The following is an 18,108-nucleotide window of genomic DNA, read 5'->3' as shown; positions in this document are numbered from 1 at the left end:
AGAGGAGATCTGCATGGAAGAATTGGCCAAAATACCAGCTACAGTGTGTGCAAACCTGGTGAAGACTTACAGGAAACGTTTGACCTCTGTCATGGCCAACAAAGGTTATGTTACAAAGTATTGAGTTGAACTTTTGTTATTGACCAAATACTTATTTTCCACCATAATTTACAAATAAATTATTTAAAAATCCTACAATGTGATTTCCTGCATTTTTTTTTCTCATTTTGTCTCTCATAGTTGAAGTGTACCTACACTGTAAAAAGGAGACTGTGAAATGTACAGTAACTTGCTGGCAGCAATTAGCCGGTAAGTTGCTGTAATAAATTTTACAGTACGCATACTGCAAATTTAATTACAGTAACTACTAAATGCTGTAATATTTATTACTGTATTAATCACAGTGCTGTAGCTCTTATTACAGTAATTTCACATTACTGTAACTTATTACAGCAGTAATCACTTTACTGTAATTGTTATCACAGTAATGCAGTATTTTAATTACAGCAAATATCAGACTACTTTAAAGGCATTACAGCATTTAACACTAAAATAATATTCAAAAAATAACTATACATTGTAAAAATGAAGACTGCATTTGTAACGAAAAAAATCATTTATTGAATTTCAACATTTTTAAACATGTTTTTGAAAATACATAGATAATTAAATAAATAAATTCATATCTTTGTAAACACTGCTGTTCTAAACATAAAAATGTGCAAGTGCTTTGTTTTACATTTGCTGGAATCCACATCTTGGGCTAAAGTTTTCTTTCCTGCACTGTAAAGATAAAACAAGAAATTACTGTTACTGCTGTAGAAATTTATATACAAGACCGGAGACTATGACAGTTTTGTTCATTCCTAACCTCCCATTAGAGATATCACATTAATAAACATATTCTACTATTAAAAATGTGCTGTTTAAAATTCTTACCTGTTTTGGGGCTCTGTTTTGCTTTAGTCCACTTCAGTAGGCTACTTACACATGTCTCACGGTAACTAGAAAAAAACGAGTGACGTGTTTCACCACATAGAACATGGAGCTACAGCACAGCCACATATACACACAGACGTTACAAACAGTGTTAATACAACTAAATATCACCAGATAACAAAATATCATGTACAAATAGCTTATTTTGGTAATGTTATGCACGCTGGCTCTCTAGTGTATCACTTTTGGCTAGACCAGTAGCTAGTTGTTTATCATTTGGCCGATTAGTTCTATGTTTAGCGAGCTAGCTCGCTCTCTGTCTTGATTGCGTTTTAAAAGAGTAGGTGACTATTATCAAGTAATTCTAATTTCTGTACCTGTTACTGATGATATAAAGACGTCTTTCTGTCTGAGTGATAAAAAAACTAGTATTTGTGTTAAATATAATGCAAACTGTACTACAGTATTACCAAAGACGGATTATTGTTTAAACTGACAGAAAAAGAAAAATCCCGCTTGAACTTACCGTATTGTGATTCACAGCAGAAATATGCTTACTGTAGAATTTGCCCACCACTGAATCTTGACCATGATCCTTTGCAGATCTACAGTAAAATGCTGTGTACAGGTTCTACAGTAAGGATTTTATCATTCTACAGTAGTAATACTGTAAAAACTACAGAAATTTGTTACAGTGTACCTATGATGAAAATTACAGACCTCTCTCATCTTTCTAAGTAGGAGAACTTGCACAATCAGTGGCTGACTAAATACTTTTTTACTTTTTTGTTAAGTAAAATAACTAATAAAGTAAAAAAAAGTAAAACATCTAACTTAAAATACCAGCGGCAGGAATTTGGACCTGATGTCCAACTTCTGAGCGAGTACTTTTAATTTCTTCTGATCAGAAATGAAGCGCAGAAGCAATGTTTTAACGTCAGAATCTTTCTCACAGTGGACAATAAACAAACCATGTTTTTAGGTTAGAAGTATTCATTCTGACAGAGTCTAGATCAGGGGAGCTCAATACATCTATCGCACAGTAGCTGGTACATCGTTCCTCATTCAAACAGGTCAGCGTGACTGATATGAAATGTGGCCACTGTTTGTTTAATTTGCAGTTTGTTACCATAACTACGCCTTAGCCCAGCTAAAGCACCACTAATCAAGAACATTTTCTAACGGGAAACATTTTAACCCCCCCAATCTGACATTTATATGAATTCGAGGGTTTCTGCTGGACAATTTGGAACTTCCACATATTTGACTGCCACATATTTGACAGCTTTTTTGGATCAACCTACTTGTGTGAATCGACCTTTTCCCACATCAAAATAATGAAGTCTAAATACAGTGCCTTGCAAAAGTATTCAGCCCCCTTGAACTTTTCAACCTTTTGCCACATTTCAGGCTTCAAACATAACGATATGAAATTGTAATTTTTTGTGAAGAATCAACAACAAGTGGGACACAATCGTGAAGTGGAACGAAATTTATTGGATATTTTAAACTTTTTTTAGAAATAAAAAACTGAAAAGTGGGGCGTGCAATATTATTCAGCCCCCTTGCGTTAATACTTTGTAGCGCCACCTTTTGCTGCGATTACAGCTGCAAGTCGCTTGGGGTATGTCTCTATCAGTTTTGCACATCGAGAGACAGAAATTTTTGCCCATTCTTCCTTGCAAAACAGCTCGAGCTCAGTGAGGTTGGATGGAGAGCGTTTGTGAACAGCAGTTTTCAGCTCTTTCCACAGATTCTCGATGGGATTCAGGTCTGGACTTTGACTTGGCCATTCTAACACCTGGATACGTTTATTTGTGAACCATTCCATTGTAGATTTTGCTTTATGTTTTGGATCATTGTCTTGTTGGAAGATAAATCTCCGTCCCAGTCTCAGGTCTTTTGCAGACTGCAACAGGTTTTCTTCCAGAATGGTCCTGTATTTGGCTCCATCCATCTTCCCATCAATTTTAACCATCTTCCCTGTCCCTGCTGAAGAAAAGCAGGCCCAAACCATGATGCTGCCACCACCATGTTTGACAGTGGGGATGGTGTGTTCAGGGTGATGAGCTGTGTTGCTTTTACGCCAAACATAACGTTTTGCATTGTGGCCAAAAAGTTCGATTTTGGTTTCATCTGACCAGAGCACCTTCTTCCACATGTTTGGTGTGTCTCCCAGGTGACTTTTTATAGATATCTTTGAGAAATGGCTTTCTTCTTGCCACTCTTCCATAAAGGCCAGATTTGTGCAGTGTACGACTGATTGTGTCCTATGGACAGAGTCTCCCACCTCAGCTGTAGATCTCTGCAGTTCATTCAGAGTGATCATGGGCCTCTTGGCTGCATCCCTGATCAGTCTTCTCCTTGTTTGAGCTGAAAGTTTAGAGGGACGGCCGGGTCTTGGTAGATTTGCAGTGGTCTGATACTCCTTCCATTTCAATATGATCGCTTGCACAGTGCTCCTTGAGATGTTTAAAGCTTGGGAAATCATTTTGTATCCAAATCCGGCTTTAAACTTCTCCACAACAGTATCTCGGACCTGCCTGGTGTGTTCCTTGGTCTTCATGATGCTCTCTGCGCTTTAAACAGAACTCTGAGACTGTCACAGAGCAGGTGCATTTATACGGAGACTTGATTACACACAGGTGGATTCTATTTATCACCATCAGTCATTTAGGTCAACTTTGGATCATTCAGAGATCCTCACTGAACTTCTGGAGTGAGTTTGCTGCACTGAAAGTAAAGGGGCTGAATAATATTGCACGCCCCACTTTTTAGTTTTTTATTTCTAAAAAAAGTTTAAAATATCCAATAAATTTCGTTCTACTTCACGATTGTGTCCCACTTGTTGTTGATTCTTCACAAAAAATTACAATTTCATATCGTTATGTTTGAAGCCTGAAATGTGGCAAAAGGTTGAAAAGTTCAAGGGGGCTGAATACTTTTGCAAGGCACTGTATGGGCTAAATATGGCCCTGGCTGATACCGATTAGAGCTAATCATCAGAATAAGGTCAATGGGATTATTCAGTCATTTGCCCTGTAAAGCTGAACATGGATACAGGAACTGAAGCACATTTAAAAAAGCTTCAAAGCTTTTGTTGAAAAATAATGAGGCCGACCTTAAAACGTAGATCATGATAACCTGTAGACTGAAACAGAAGATCTCAAGTGTGGACACCCCAGTCTAGATTTACAGAATGGAGAGGTAAAAAGAAAAACAGCCACTAATACAGTGATAAGGCTTGAACTCTCACAAATTACTTTTTTTAGGAACAGATTCTTTGTTGTCTTTTTATTTCATTTTTTAATTTTTGAAATAGCAGACTGGTTGAAGGCATAGTGATCTTTGAATCTTACACAGTTTGGATTGCCCCTTATTCCACAGAATTACTACATCAGATCAGTAGAAGAGTCTCTGAAGTGGCTGTGAAATCCTTTAACCAGTTACTCTTTACTAATAAATAATTAATAAGTTAGATCTGTGTTGATTATTTTGCTCCTCTCAAGGTAGTTTTGTTCAGAGTTGGGTGCTTAGGTGGGACCATGAGATTATACTGACCTCAGATCAGTAGAACTTCCTCCATCTTTAAATTTAAGTGGTGGTCTCATTGACTGGTCGCTCTTCATGGAGACACAGCTGGGTTCAGTTGAATCTGGTCTAGTACCCTCCATCACACTGGAGTAAAATATCATCTTACAGTAATCTGGGGGTATTCCAGAAGCGGGCAGATCATTAAAATATTTTTAAATTTAATAAAATGAGTTTATATTAAATTAAAAACAAAACTTGTTAAAACATAATTCAACATTTAGCAGAAGGACATGGCAAAATGTTTAATGTGTCAGTTGTAATATTTGTCTCGATTTTTTTTCTCCTTTCATTTACTCAATCTAGGTGTAATTTAAGTGGAATCAGATGCACATGGCAGCACATAAAAATGAAATACAAAAATTGTCTATGTTCAAGGCATGTTTATTACATGTAAATCATTAGTTTGTAGAGCATAAACTGTGGAATATTAAGAACTGCACTTGTACAGTCTAAACACAGTCTGATTGGTGGTGTTGTTTTGAGCCTCCTGCAATTGTTAGTGACTTAAATGTCACTAGATTCTGATGAATATAAATAATGTTATTTAATACAAAAAAAGACTGTTGAAGGACAATAAAAAAACCATCTCCACTGCCTCAGAGTGGGATGATACTGGGAGGCCTACAAAAGTACAGTATGTGTTGAACAAAGAGCATGGCATTTCATTTGTTGTACCATGATAATGTGTGTGACTGTCCTCTAACAGAATGTAATGGGCAGTTCCGAATCAGATGAGGGACCATCAAAGCTCAGTTTAGAACAGTAAAAATGTCTTACCAAATATCTGACAAATTTAGAACACAAAAAGCTCCTTAGAAAAGCTTTAGAAGTGATCCTCAGGTGAAGCATATAAAACAAACAAGGCTAGAAATTCAGTTGCTTGAATTTAAGGTGGGTGTCGGTGCTAAGGGTGTATACATATGAATGTTCTTACTAAAGAATAAGGACAAGGAAATTAACTTGTTGCACTGTTTTATTTTCAGTAATCTTGCACAGAGCCTGACCATTTAGCTTCAACATTTGTAATGATCCTGATTAGATAAGATCTTGATGGAGAACAGTAAGATGCAGAACGTGTATTAAATGTTACACAGTTTTATTTAATACATTTTTTTATTTTTTAAGATAATGGTCACTACCTGTACGTGGAGGGATGTTCTATCTGCTGTTCACATAATCCTTTTTATTTTGAGAATGTGGACTCCATCCATGCAGCCACTAACCCTTGTGAATCCTGAAGATGGTGCAAAGCTATTTTTTATTACTTTCCAGTTTTAATCTTTATTAATAAAGACAAACCTGTGATTCTGTGGCATTCCTCTTTGATGTTTATTACAGACAAACAAGCGTTTCAATGCTAGGCATACTTTTCGGATGGACCAACATACAGTTGCCTTGCCTATGTTCAGCCTCTCCTACATCCATGGAAATGGGCAGCTGTTCATCGATATGTAGTAAAATCATTCTTTAACATAATTTTGCAAAGACTTTTTATTTGTGTACAGATAGGGTTTACTCATTAACTCATTAATTTGGCTGTAAAAACACTACATTTTTCAAATGATCAAACTAATTTCAACATCAGACAAAGATAACCTGAGTTAATACAAAATGCAGTTTTTTGTTATGGGGAGTGGGTGGGGTGGTGGACCCAAGTGCAGAATGTCTTTTAATGTGTGTGGTTATTTCAACAAAAAGAGTAATCAATAGAAGTTTATGGTTTAATACGTGTTAAATAGTAAATAATAATGATATGATTTGTGTTTAGAGTACTTGTTGTACGTTTCAGCTTGTGCCGGATTCAAACCTCCGACTTCTAGCGCAATAGCGCTGTGCTTTACCGACGCGCCACTGAGTCGGACACAGAAGAGATGGATAAACCGCTATAAAAAGCGGTGAGAAAATAAAGGCGCGAAACGACAAACAAAGGAGACGCCGGTATCGCGTACTCAAACAAAGGAAAGTTTTTTCAAAACTTAAACAAAAATACTCAAACTCTTCCCCACGCTCCCATGAACAAACGTCTTTTTTCTCTTTCAAAAAATATGTTGTGCTTGTGAAACATGAAACAAACAAACGTAACTAAAGTGGAGGACTGAGCTTCACTCTTGTGCAGCTCAATAACCTCCCTTTACTTTTCTATTAATCTCCTTTCTGTGCTTTTCTTTTCCTTTCTTTCCCTTTCCTTTCTTTTCTTTTGCCTCTCTGTTCTTTCCCTTTCCTTTCTTTTTCTTTGTTTTTGTTTTTTTCTACTTTTCTCTCTTCTATTCTTTTCTCTTTTACATATACCCTTTTTACCGGTAGCACTGATTTAACGGTGCGACGCCGGCTGCTGTTTGCTGCCGGGTTTAAATGCAGTGCTGCACAGCTGAGCCTGGTTGGCACTGATTGTCGTTGGGGATTCTGGAGGTTGGAGTTCTGAAGCTCCACTCCACCAGTTCTTCCCCTGCGCCGCCCAGGCCCCCTGCTGGTGGCTGACTGTACTGGCGGAACCGTTATAGTACCTCCTCTCCTAGGGGCAGCTCCTGACGTCCGCAGACCAGCTGCCCTGTCACGCCGGAATTCCCGGATTAATTCTGGATCCAGGATTTGGCGTGCTGGGACCCATGTTCGCTCCTCAGGTCCGTATCCCTCCCAGTCTACTAAATACTGGGTGCTCCCCCTGACCCGGCAAGAGTCCAGTAACCGGCGGACCGTGTACGCCAGAGCGCCATCTACAAGGCGTGGTCCAGGAGGGGCGGTGGCCGGTGCTGGGGCACCACATACAAATGGCCTGAGGTGCAACACATGGAATGTGGGGTGGACCCTCATGCTTGGTGGTAGGCGCAGGCGGTACGACACTGGGTTGATGCGCCGCTCCACCTTGAAGGGCCCCACAAAGCGGGGCGCCAGTTTGCGAGACTCCCCCCGAAGTGGCAGGTCGCGGGTGGAGAGCCAGACACGCTGGCCAATGCGGAAGGTCGGGGCATCACGCCGTTTGCGATCTGCGACCCGTTTCCTGGCTGCAGTGGCCGCTTGCAGGGATGCTCGTGCCTTCTGCCATGCCCGGCGGCAACGGCCCCCGGGACCCCTACTTCCGTTTCTTGTTCTGCAAACAAGGGCGGCGGATACCCAAATTGGCACTCGAAGGGCGACATGCCTAGGGAAGAGTGCCACAGGGTGTTATGGGCATATTCTGCCCATGGCAGTTGGTCCGCCCAGGAGGCATGGTTATGTGCCGTTAGACAGCGCAACATCTGGCCAAGGTCCTGGTTCACCCTTTCCGTCTGGCCGTTGGATTCTGGGTGGAAGCCAGAGGCAAGACTTACAGTGGCCCCCATCCGTTGGCAGAAGGCTTTCCAAAACCGACTGGCAAACTGGGGTCCCCTGTCAGACACCAGGTCACTGGGCATCCCGTGTACCCTGACCACATGCTGCAGAAGTAGATCGGCGGTCTCCTTGGCGGTTGGAAGCTTGGGCAGAGCCACAAACGCCTTGGAGAATCGGTCCACAATCACCAGGATCACCGTTTTGCCCCTAGATGGTGGCAGGCCCGTCACGAAGTCCAAAGAAATGTGAGACCATGGCCGTGCGGGGATAGGCAACGGTTGAAGAAGCCCTGGGGGTCGAGACCTAGGTGATTTGCTTCTTGCGCACACCTCGCAAGAAGCTATATATGCACGGACATCTTTCTCTATCCCTGGCCACAAGAAGCGTCTCCGGAGGAACTCCAGTGACCGGTTGACACCCGGATGTCCGGAGAATGGGGAGGAGTGTCCCCACTGCATGACCTGCTGGCGGGCCGATGTGGGGACATACTGCCGTCCGTGGGGTCCACCTCCGGGATCTGGCTCCTGACGAAGAGCCTGCCGGATGGTGTCTTCTATCGCCCAGCGGAGGGGGGCCAGGATTTGAGCAGTGGGTATGATGGGCTCTGGTGAGGGGTCAGGTTCAGAAGGAGCCCACTGTCTGGACAGAGCATCGGGTTTGGTGTTTTTGGACCCTGGTCTATAAGACAACACAAACCGAAAGCAACCAAAAAACAAAGCCCACCGGGCTTGTCGAGGATTTAGTCGCTTTGCCTGCTGTATGTAGGCCAAGTTCTTGTGGTCTGTTCAGACCACAAAAGGGTGTTTGGCTCCCTCCAGCCAGTGCCTCCACTCCTCCAATGCGAGCTTGACAGCTAGAAGTTCCCTGTCCCCAATGCTGTAGTTGTGCTCTGCTGGAGATAGTCTATGTGAGTAGAATGCACATGGATGAAGTTTCTTGTTTGGCCCTAGGCGCTGGGAGAGTACCGCTCCCACACCTATGGCGATGTTAGTTGCACCTTGATCTCCTCAAAGGAATTTTGTGTTTCCATGGTCCAGCGAAAGGGCCCTGGGGTCTTCCGGGTAAGGGGTGCTGCCAGCGTGCTGAAGTTGCACACAAACCGTCGGAAGAAGTTGGCAAACTCCAGAAAAGACTGGACCTGCCGAAGAGAGGCGGGGCGGGGCCAGTCTACTACAGCTTTAAATTTCGCTGGGTCCATTCGGAGTGTGCCTTTTGATACCACGAAGCCCAGAAATGATACAGTCTCGGTGTGGGACAAAGATTTCTCGAGTTTAACATAAAGGCGGTTCTCCAAGAGTAATTGGAGAATCTGCCTGACATGTCCTTCATGTTCCTCAGGGGACCGGCTGTATATGAGGATGTCATCAAGATATACGTATACGTACCTGTCCAGGGCCTCTCTCAACACTTCATTAATGAAGCGTTGGAAGACTGCAGGTGCGTTCATAAGGCCAAAGGGCATCACTCGGTACTCGTAATGCCCTGAGGGGGTGATGAAGGCCGTCTTCCATTCGTCACCCTGCCTTATCACTAGAAGTCCCAGAGAGGGGTCATTTAACATTTCTACCTTTGGAACCCAGAGACGGGTCGAATGACCTGAAGGATTTTAGCTAACATCCTATAATCACCGTCTTTTGTTCTGCAAATAAGGCCATTACTGTCGCACCACAGGAGGTTGTTGTTTTCCATTGAGTTTAGCCATTTAGTTTCTAGTTAGTTCTATTCAGTTTATTGTATTTGATAATATAACGACTATACATATTGTATTTAGTTTAGTTTTATTTGAGCAAAAAAGCACTGAAACAATGAATCATTTTTTATATATTTTAAATAGAGAATTAGAAATTTTAGAGCAAGGTACAGCTGTGAGTAATGACCAGAAGCATTTGTGTCTAAGTCAAGAGGACTGAAATTTCAGTGTTAAAAATATACAAAAGAACAACTGTTATTTGTTTCCATGCTTTTTATTTTTGTTATAAAAATAATAAAAAAAATACAAGGAATAAAACAATTCCACACATATTTACCATAGGCTGCAGTGGGGGGCTGCGTGTGTGTGTGTGAGTGGCATGTCCTTCTTGTGTGACTAGTATTTCAGCACTCACTCAGCAGTCTGTCTGCACTGTCGGAACATACCTGGCACTGCCTGGGTATGTCCCTGGTACATTTGCCACACGTGTATTTGTAGCAGTCAACACATCTCTCAGTTGCACAATTGTTCGTGCATCGATGGTTGACCTGACACTTCGCCCTTTTGCCAGGGCTGGGTGTGGAAGGTTGTTGCCGAAGGAGTTTCTCCTTGCACTTACATGAGAGTCACCTATCTCTTTTGCAAGCTCAACCAGGAAGTCCACCCGTCTCTCCTGCACCCCAGTGCATGCCTGATAAAGAACATGCGCATTCAGTGCTGCCATGTCAATCATGTTGTAGAACACGGCGACTGGCCATCTCTGTGTTCCTGCACGCACGCTGTACTCCCGCACCATTTGGTCCATTACATCCACACCGCACTTTGTGTGGTTGTATTGTGTGACCGTGTTTGGCTTCCTTTTGTTGGTATCCTCAGTCTCAACCACGCTGTGCATGCTGCTGAGAATGTAGACGGCCTTCTTTCGTTTGGGTGCATACACTGTCAGTGTGGCACCAGTGGTTGAAAACACCTGAGTGGTGAATTCAGTGCGGTCCATCTGTCTAGCGGATTGAGGAATTTCCCGGCGACTCTTGTTGACTGTGCCGAGGATAGTGGTTTTCCGGCTAAGCAGTCGTTGTGCAAGTGACAATGATGTAAAGAAATTGTCCGTGGTTACAGTTCTGCCCTTGTCCATGAATGGTTCCATCAGCCTCATCACTACAGTTTCGGACAGTCTCTCCCTGCTGGGACGACTGGGGTCCTTGCCAAAATATGGGAGGACATTACAGATGTACTTTGATTTCAAGTCGCAAGCCACCCAAAACTTGATGCCAAACTTGTCTGGTTTTGTTGCAATGTATTGCAGAAAACAGCAGCAAGTCTTTGACGGGAAAAGCTGTTCATCAATAGTGATGTGTCGACCAGGGTTGTAGGATGCGATGCAGTTGGTGACAAACAATCTCCACACATCGGAGATTGCAGCAAACTTATCGGTCTCAGCTCGCTCACTGCGTGTGAACATGTCATCAAAGCGTAGGTGTTGCATGATGTCTTGGAAGCGGTTTCGGGCCATAGTTGCAATGATCCTTGGGTTTGCCAGGTTTGCTGACCAGCTGTCACGTAGTGATGGAACCTTGGTCACCCCCCGCAAGATAATGACTGAAATAAATGCCATTAGTTCTGGGAGATCATTTGGGTGGGGGCTCTTTTTGCTTTTTTCCTCTCTGGCGCTTCGCTTCTTTATTTGAACTTTTCTCTCCTGAGAAGCTTCAGAAGACTTGTCTGGATCCGAAGGAAGACTTAGACGTAAACTTACTTATATTCATATTAATAAATCATCATTATTATTTGACTTAATCTTGAATTTTGGTATTTTTTGTCATTGACACCCAAAAAAGTAAAAGATCTGTCTTTAAGGCCATTGGCTCAGAAAGGCCAGGTTTTTAGTCCTTTTCAAGTATTAGACAGACGTTAGTGTGAATTCAGCTCTACTCCCCCCTGCAGATTCCTCAGGCAATGGCCACATTTATAAATGAAAGGATGCTAATTGGAGCCATCAGAGTCGTCAGTTCGGACTAAGGGTCATTTGACCCTCTTTCGGGACTTCAGGGGGGAGCTCGAAATTTCTGGGACTTCTAGTGTTATGCGGATTAAATTGTATGCGCTGCGCAAGTCCAGTTTAGTAAAGATTGAGGCTTGCTGCAGTGCTTCAAAGGCCGTCTGCATGAGGGGTAAGGGATAGCGGTCCTTAACAGTGATGGCGTTGAGCCCCCGATAGTCTATGCAGGGCCGGAGCCCCCCATCCTATTTGCCCACAAAAAAAAAATCCTGCACCCGCAGGCGAGGAAGAGGGTTGTATAAACCCAGAATTAAGGGCCTCCTGAATATATGCTTCCATGGCTGTACGCTCTGGGGAAGAGAGTGAAAATAATCATCCTCTCGGTGGTGTGGTGCCAGGGAGGAGATTAATTGCACAGTCATAGGCTTTGTGGGGGGGAGCACTTGCGCTTTGGCCTTGGTGAAAACCTCTTTAAGGTCCCAATAGACACTGGGAACCTCAGATAGGTTGGGCATCTGAAATGCCTGAGACTCTGATACTTCGGGGGCTATCCCTGGAGGCCGCAAACAGGTCCCCTGGCATTGAGGCCCCCATGCATACACGGACCACGTCACCCAATCAATTCGAGGGTTGTGGACCTTAAGCCACGGGTATCCCAGCACCAACTGTAGGTGGGGGGCCTGTGTCAGGTATAATTCTACCTGTTCTACATGGGAGTCCACCTGCATCGCCAGGGGTTTGGTGCGATGGGTTACTAGGCCAGAGCCCACAGCTCGGCCATCAATAGCAAGAATGGGCAGTGGGTGGTCCAGGGGCTCTATTGGGAGTCCCAGGGATAAGGCTAGAGAGGAGTCAATGAAACTGCCGGCAGCCCCAGAGTACACATGCCATTAATTTAGTGTGCTGTCGAGGGGCCCACGACAGAGTGATAGGGAGAAGGAGACCAGAGTTGGGGGAGACTGTGTGGTTTAAACCCCACCCCCCTGATCGGGGTAGACCCTTCCATTTCCCGACTTATGTATGGTGGAGGAGCGACCATGCTGCGGACTGGGCAGACGGGTACCTCCCAGCTGCATGGGCTCCAGTACCTCTTGTGGGGGTAACGATCTCTCTGGAGTGCCCTGCCAAGATCGGCTAGACCCAGGGGCGTGGGCACTTCTGGCCCGCTCCTGGGCTCTCTGGCGCATGCGGTTGTCCAGCCGAATGCATACCTCATATAGTGCGGGCAGGGTGGAGGGCAAGTCACGAGTGGCTAGCTCATCTTTAATCCTGCCATTAAGCCCTCGCTGAAATATTGCGAGCAGTGCCTCCTCGTTCCACCCACATTCTGCTGCCAGAGTGCGGAATTCAATTACGTAATCGGCTACTGGGCGCGCGCCCTGTGAAAGTTCGAGAAGGCGTGGCCCAGCCTCCTTTCCACCGACAGGTTGATAAAAGGTTTGGCATAGCGCCTCAGTAAACGCCTGGCTGGTGGCGCAGTCTGGGGAGTTCTGCTCCCAGAGAGAGGTGGCCCAGGTCAGCGCTCTATCAGTAAGTAGGGACACCATAAAAGCCACCTTCGATCTTTCAGTGGGGAACCGGGATGGTTGCTGCTCAAACACCAGTGAGCACTGTAGCAAAAATCCCCTACACTTTTCAGGTTCCCCTGCATAGCGCTCAGGAGTGGCCACTTGAGAGTCCTCTCTGAGTGGGGCTTGGGCTGAAGTGTAAGTGGACATATGAGGGGGGCGCTGTTCAGCAGCTTCAGCTGTGGCCTGGGCTGTTTCAGTGTGACTCTTAACCAACAGCGTCAACTGCTGCATCATCTCCTGCAGCAGTTGTTCATGACGGCCTATGGCGGAACCCTGAAGTTGTAGGGCTTCCTTAAGGGGTGTTAACTCTGCTGGGTCCATGGTGGTCGCACCATTCTGTTACGGGGAGTGGGTGGGGTGGTGGACCCAAGCGCAGAATGTCTTTTAATGTGTGTGGTTATTTCAACAAAAAGAGTAATCAATAGAAGTTTATGGTTTAATACGTGTTAAATAGTAAATAATTAATGATAGCTCAGTGGTTAAGGTACTGGACTAGTAAACAGAAGGTTGCCGGTTCAAGCCCCACCACCACCAAGTTGCCACTGTTGGGTCCCTGAGCAAGGCCCTTAACCCTCAATTGCTCATCGTGTAAGTCGCTTTGGATAAAAGCGTCTGCTGAAAATGTAAATAATGATATGATTTGTGTTTAGAATACTTGTTGTACGTTTCGGCTTGTGCCGGATTCGAACCTCCGACTTCTAGCGCAATAGCGCTGTGCTTTACCGACGCACCACTGAGTCGGACACGGAAGAGATGGATAAACCGCTATAAAAGGCGGTGAGAAAATAAAGGCGCGAAACGACAAACAAAGGAGACGCCGGTATCGCGTACTCAAACAAAGGAAAGTTTTTTCAAAACTTAAACAAAAATACTCAAACTCTTCCCCACGCTCCCATGAACAAACGTCTTTTTTCTCTTTCAAAAAATATGTTGTGCTTGGGAAACATGAAACAAACAAACGTAACTAAAGTGGAGGACTGAGCTTCACTCTTGTGCAGCTCAATAACCTCCCTTGACTTTTCTATTAATCTCCTTTCTGTGCTTTTCTTTTCCTTTCTTTCCCTTTCCTTTCTTTTCTTTTGCCTCTCTGTTCTTTCCCTTTCCTTTCTTTTTCTTTGTTTTTGTTTTCTTTCTTTTCTACTTTTCTCTCTTCTATTCTTTTCTCTTTTACATATACCCTTTTTACCGGTAGCACTGATTTAACGGTGCGACGCCGGCTGCTGTTTGACGCCGGGTTTAAATGCAGTGCCGCACAGCTGAGCCTGGTTGGCACTGATTGTCGTTGGGGATTCTGGGGGTTGGAGTTCTGAAGCTCCACTCCACCAGTTCTTCCCCTGCGCCGCCCAGGCCCCCTGCTGGTGGCTGACTGTACTGGCGGAACCGTTATATTTTTCCAATGATTATTTCATTTATTAAGGGAAAAAAGCTATTCAGACCAACCTGAACCTATGTGAAAAAGAAATTGCCCTCTAAACCTAATAACTGGTTGTGCCACTCTTGGCAGCAACAACAATCAAGCGTTTGGGATAACTGGCAATGAGTCTTTCACATCTCTGTGGAGGAATTTTGGCCCAATCTTCTTTGCAGAATTGTTTGAATTCAGCCACATTGGAGGGTTTTTGAGCATGAACGGCGTGTTTAAGGTCATGCCACAGCATCTCAATCGGATTCAAGTCTGGACTTTGACTAGGCCACTCCAAAACCTCCATTTTGTTTTTATTCAACCATTTAGAGGTTGACTTGCTGGTGTGCTTCGGATCATTGTCCTGCTGCAGAACCCAAGCACGCTTGAGCTTAAGGTCACAAACTGATGGCTGGACATTCTCCTCCAGGATTTTCTGGTAAAGAGCAAAATTCATGGTTCCTTTAATTACAGCAAGTCGTCCAGGTCCTGAAGCAGCAAAGCAACCCCAGACTACTACCACCACCATGTTTGATTGTCGGTATGATGTTCTTTTTCTAAAATGCTGTGTTAGTTTTATGCCAGATGTAACAGGACACACACCTTCCATAAAGTTCCACTTTTGTCTTGTCAGTCCACAGAATATTTTCCCAAAAGTCTTGAAGATTATCAAGATGTTTTTTTGTCAAATGTGAGATGTGCATTTGTGTTCTTTTTGGTCAGCAGTGGTTTTTGCCTTAGACCTCTCCCATGGATACCATTTTTGCCCAGTCTTTTTCTTATTGTTGAATCATGAACACTGACCTTAACTGAGGCAAGTGAGGCCTGCAGTGCTTTAGGTGTTGTTCTGGGTTCTTTTTGACCTCCTGGATGAATCGTCGATGCGAGTAATTTTGATAGGCCGGCCACTCCTGGGAAGGTTCACCACTGTTCTATGTTTTCCCCATTTGTAGATAATAGCTCTCACAATTACTTTTTTAAAATTACAACAACAAAAAAATTATAACAAGCCTTTTTATTATTATTGTGATTAATAATGTTGCAACCGTCCCCACTCTCCCCAAATTGACTGACTTTGATAAATACAGTAACGTTCGCTGAGAAATTTATCTGGAAATGACAGGATGTTTAATCTGAGTTTAATAACTCGTTCCCGACTAAGATCTCTTGGAATAATTTGCGCATTAAGATTCACTGGATCCTGGAGGAAAGGACCTGCCAGGTTTACATGAGAAAAGTGCGAGTAACCCCGGGTTAGGTTTAAGGTTTTAGCTTCAGAGTGTAAGTTGCTATAGTAAATGACACAGACTCTCTTTAATCTCGGTTTCTGGAACGGAAAACCTCGAGTTTTCGTTAATTCTGAGTTAACTTACCCGGTTTAATTACTTATCCCGCTTTCTGGAATACCCCCCAGCTTAGCTAACTAGCAGCTAGTTTAAACTTAAGTCACATACTGTTAAAGCATCACAGAGCAGTTTTACATCCCAGTTAAGACATTTATTTTATTACTTTTACACCACTATGCCAATAACTCTGATCTGGTTTACATTCTTAATTCTTAATTCCATTTTTAAATAAATGAAAGTGTATTAATAACAATCTCACTCTCATCAATGTGTTAGATTAGTGCTTTCTTTATAATCACACACAGCGTGGACACATTATCAGTAATGAATTCAGACCTTTCTTCAGTAAAGTTTGAACTCTTGATGTAATCCTCTCATACATGTTTATTATTTGATGTTTTATCTTTATTATTGATTGTGTTTCTGTTATTTTGTCCACCGCCTGCATGTATGTATATACCAGCGCTAGAGTGGCCAGACGTCCGGTTTTAGGCCGGACAGTCCGGATTTTCAGCTGCCAGTCCTCCATTCACGCAACGCTAGGACGGACACTTAAAAATTCTCCTTTTGGAGTGAACTGGTTTCATTTTTGATCAATATTATTTACCATTGGCTCAGGTACATGTCAGAACAAATGCTTTGAATTTCATTGGTTTAATAGCCTCATTTGACTCCATATAGAGCTACCACTGGCCAATCGGAGAAGGTCCGCCCTCTAAATGCTAGTCTGTGATTGGGTGGTTGAATTTCGCCCGCCCTCTCTGTCCTGTAAACACGCTACCTGAGTCAATCACTCAGCTCTCATGATCAGGAACGCGGTGAAAATGCCAAATAGTAAACTTTTGGAGGCAGCGAGGAACGGACTTAAATATAAAAAGTAGACACAACATTTAGTGAGTAAAACAGTCATTCTTGCTTAAATTGGTCAAAAACTCTGTTATATGGGTTCTGGATTCATTCTGTGTGTTGCAGTATCATGTCCCCCTGTTCCTAATATGACGTCCGTCTTTTTGGTGTAATGTCCGGCTTTTTGGGGTGTAATGTCCTCCTTTTTGTTACTATGAATCTGGCCACCCTAACCAGCGCGCTGACGTCACAACATCTGTGTAAAGTTACAAAACATAGAAGCATTTTCCAGAAATCTCTTTATCCTGTTTTCATTAATCGTGGGTTTGTGAGTTCGTGTGGATGAGAGAAAAACACAGAAGACTAAAGTGTAAAAAAAATCTGTGTTGTTGTTGACACGCCTAAATAACGGTGTTAAATGTGAGGCATTTTTCCTTACCGAAATAATATCAGGTAATAAAATCAATCCTAAACATTTCTCCATTAAATACAGATTAATAACATTTACATATTACAACTTTATATTCACAAACTCACCGTGATTTTCTAGAAAACTTTATATTTCTCTCCACATAAATCGAAGATTTTACTTTCACTTTAACTCGATGCAGCCTTCAACTGCTCCACCAAATCTCACACTGTCTGAGTTCAAAGTCGCGAGTGTAACCTGAATCTACAAGAGAGGATTTTAGTTTTTTTAAAGTTATACATACCGAATCAGACAGAAATAAAAAATATATTCATGTTCTGTGTGAATGCTAATGTTAAACAGCCATACTGTGCTACTAAAGAAGAGCAGAAATTCTATCATTTTAACAAACAATTTGTCTACTTGTGAACTCTGCACTAAAAGTAGCAGTCGCCGTTTTATTACCACAGCCCAAAACATCCGTTATACACATACAGTCATGGCTGGATTACTGACCGGGCCAGTGGGGCCAGCGCCCAGGGGCCCTTGAGGTCAGGGGGCCCTGGGGGGGCCCTGGCCCAAAACATTTTGCGATGCCTATCAACATTTATGATACAATATATTTTTGTTTACGAGGGCCCTTCATTTTAAGGATCCTCTGACTATTAGGGACTTTGACCCCAGGGCCTCTTGGGGGCCCTAGCCATGCTTTTGGGCCCTAGCCATGCTTTTGGGCCCCTTATGAAAATGGATGAGGCGTTGTGGCACTGCTCTGACTTCGACTTCTGGCTATTAGGGGTCCTAGGAAAGAGGGGGGCATATTTTTAGAGGGCCCTGGTTATGAGAGCCCCTACCAGGGGGCCCTAGAGAAGAGCAGGGCATACCATTAGAGGGCCCTTGATCACGAGGGCCCCTGCTATGGGGCCCTTGACTTCCATAGAAGTCGTTTACCATGGCTCCTTGACTTTCTAGGGACCTACAAATTGCCAGGCAAGCTACCATA

General features: G+C 43.5%; 1 protein-coding gene and 1 long non-coding RNA gene across 2 annotated transcripts in view; both read right to left on the bottom strand.

Moving 5' to 3' along the window:
* Window positions 1-18,108, bottom strand: part of LOC134328786 (uncharacterized) — a 765,451-nt gene that overhangs the window by 662,688 nt on the left and 84,655 nt on the right. The gene's annotated exons all lie outside the window — the stretch shown is intronic.
* On the bottom strand, window positions 698-17,309 carry LOC134329140 (uncharacterized). Its single transcript, XR_010014795.1, has 4 exons — window positions 17,234-17,309; window positions 4,501-4,645; window positions 940-1,004; window positions 698-783 (listed from the first exon to the last, which is right to left on the bottom strand). It is a non-coding gene; the product is annotated as an uncharacterized LOC134329140 (long non-coding RNA).

This window comes from Trichomycterus rosablanca, chromosome 15, assembly GCF_030014385.1.
Source record: "Trichomycterus rosablanca isolate fTriRos1 chromosome 15, fTriRos1.hap1, whole genome shotgun sequence".
Taxonomy (NCBI): Eukaryota; Metazoa; Chordata; class Actinopteri; order Siluriformes; family Trichomycteridae; genus Trichomycterus; species Trichomycterus rosablanca.
Note: the sequence above shows the minus strand (reverse complement) of the source record. Positions and strands in the feature narration are given on the sequence as shown.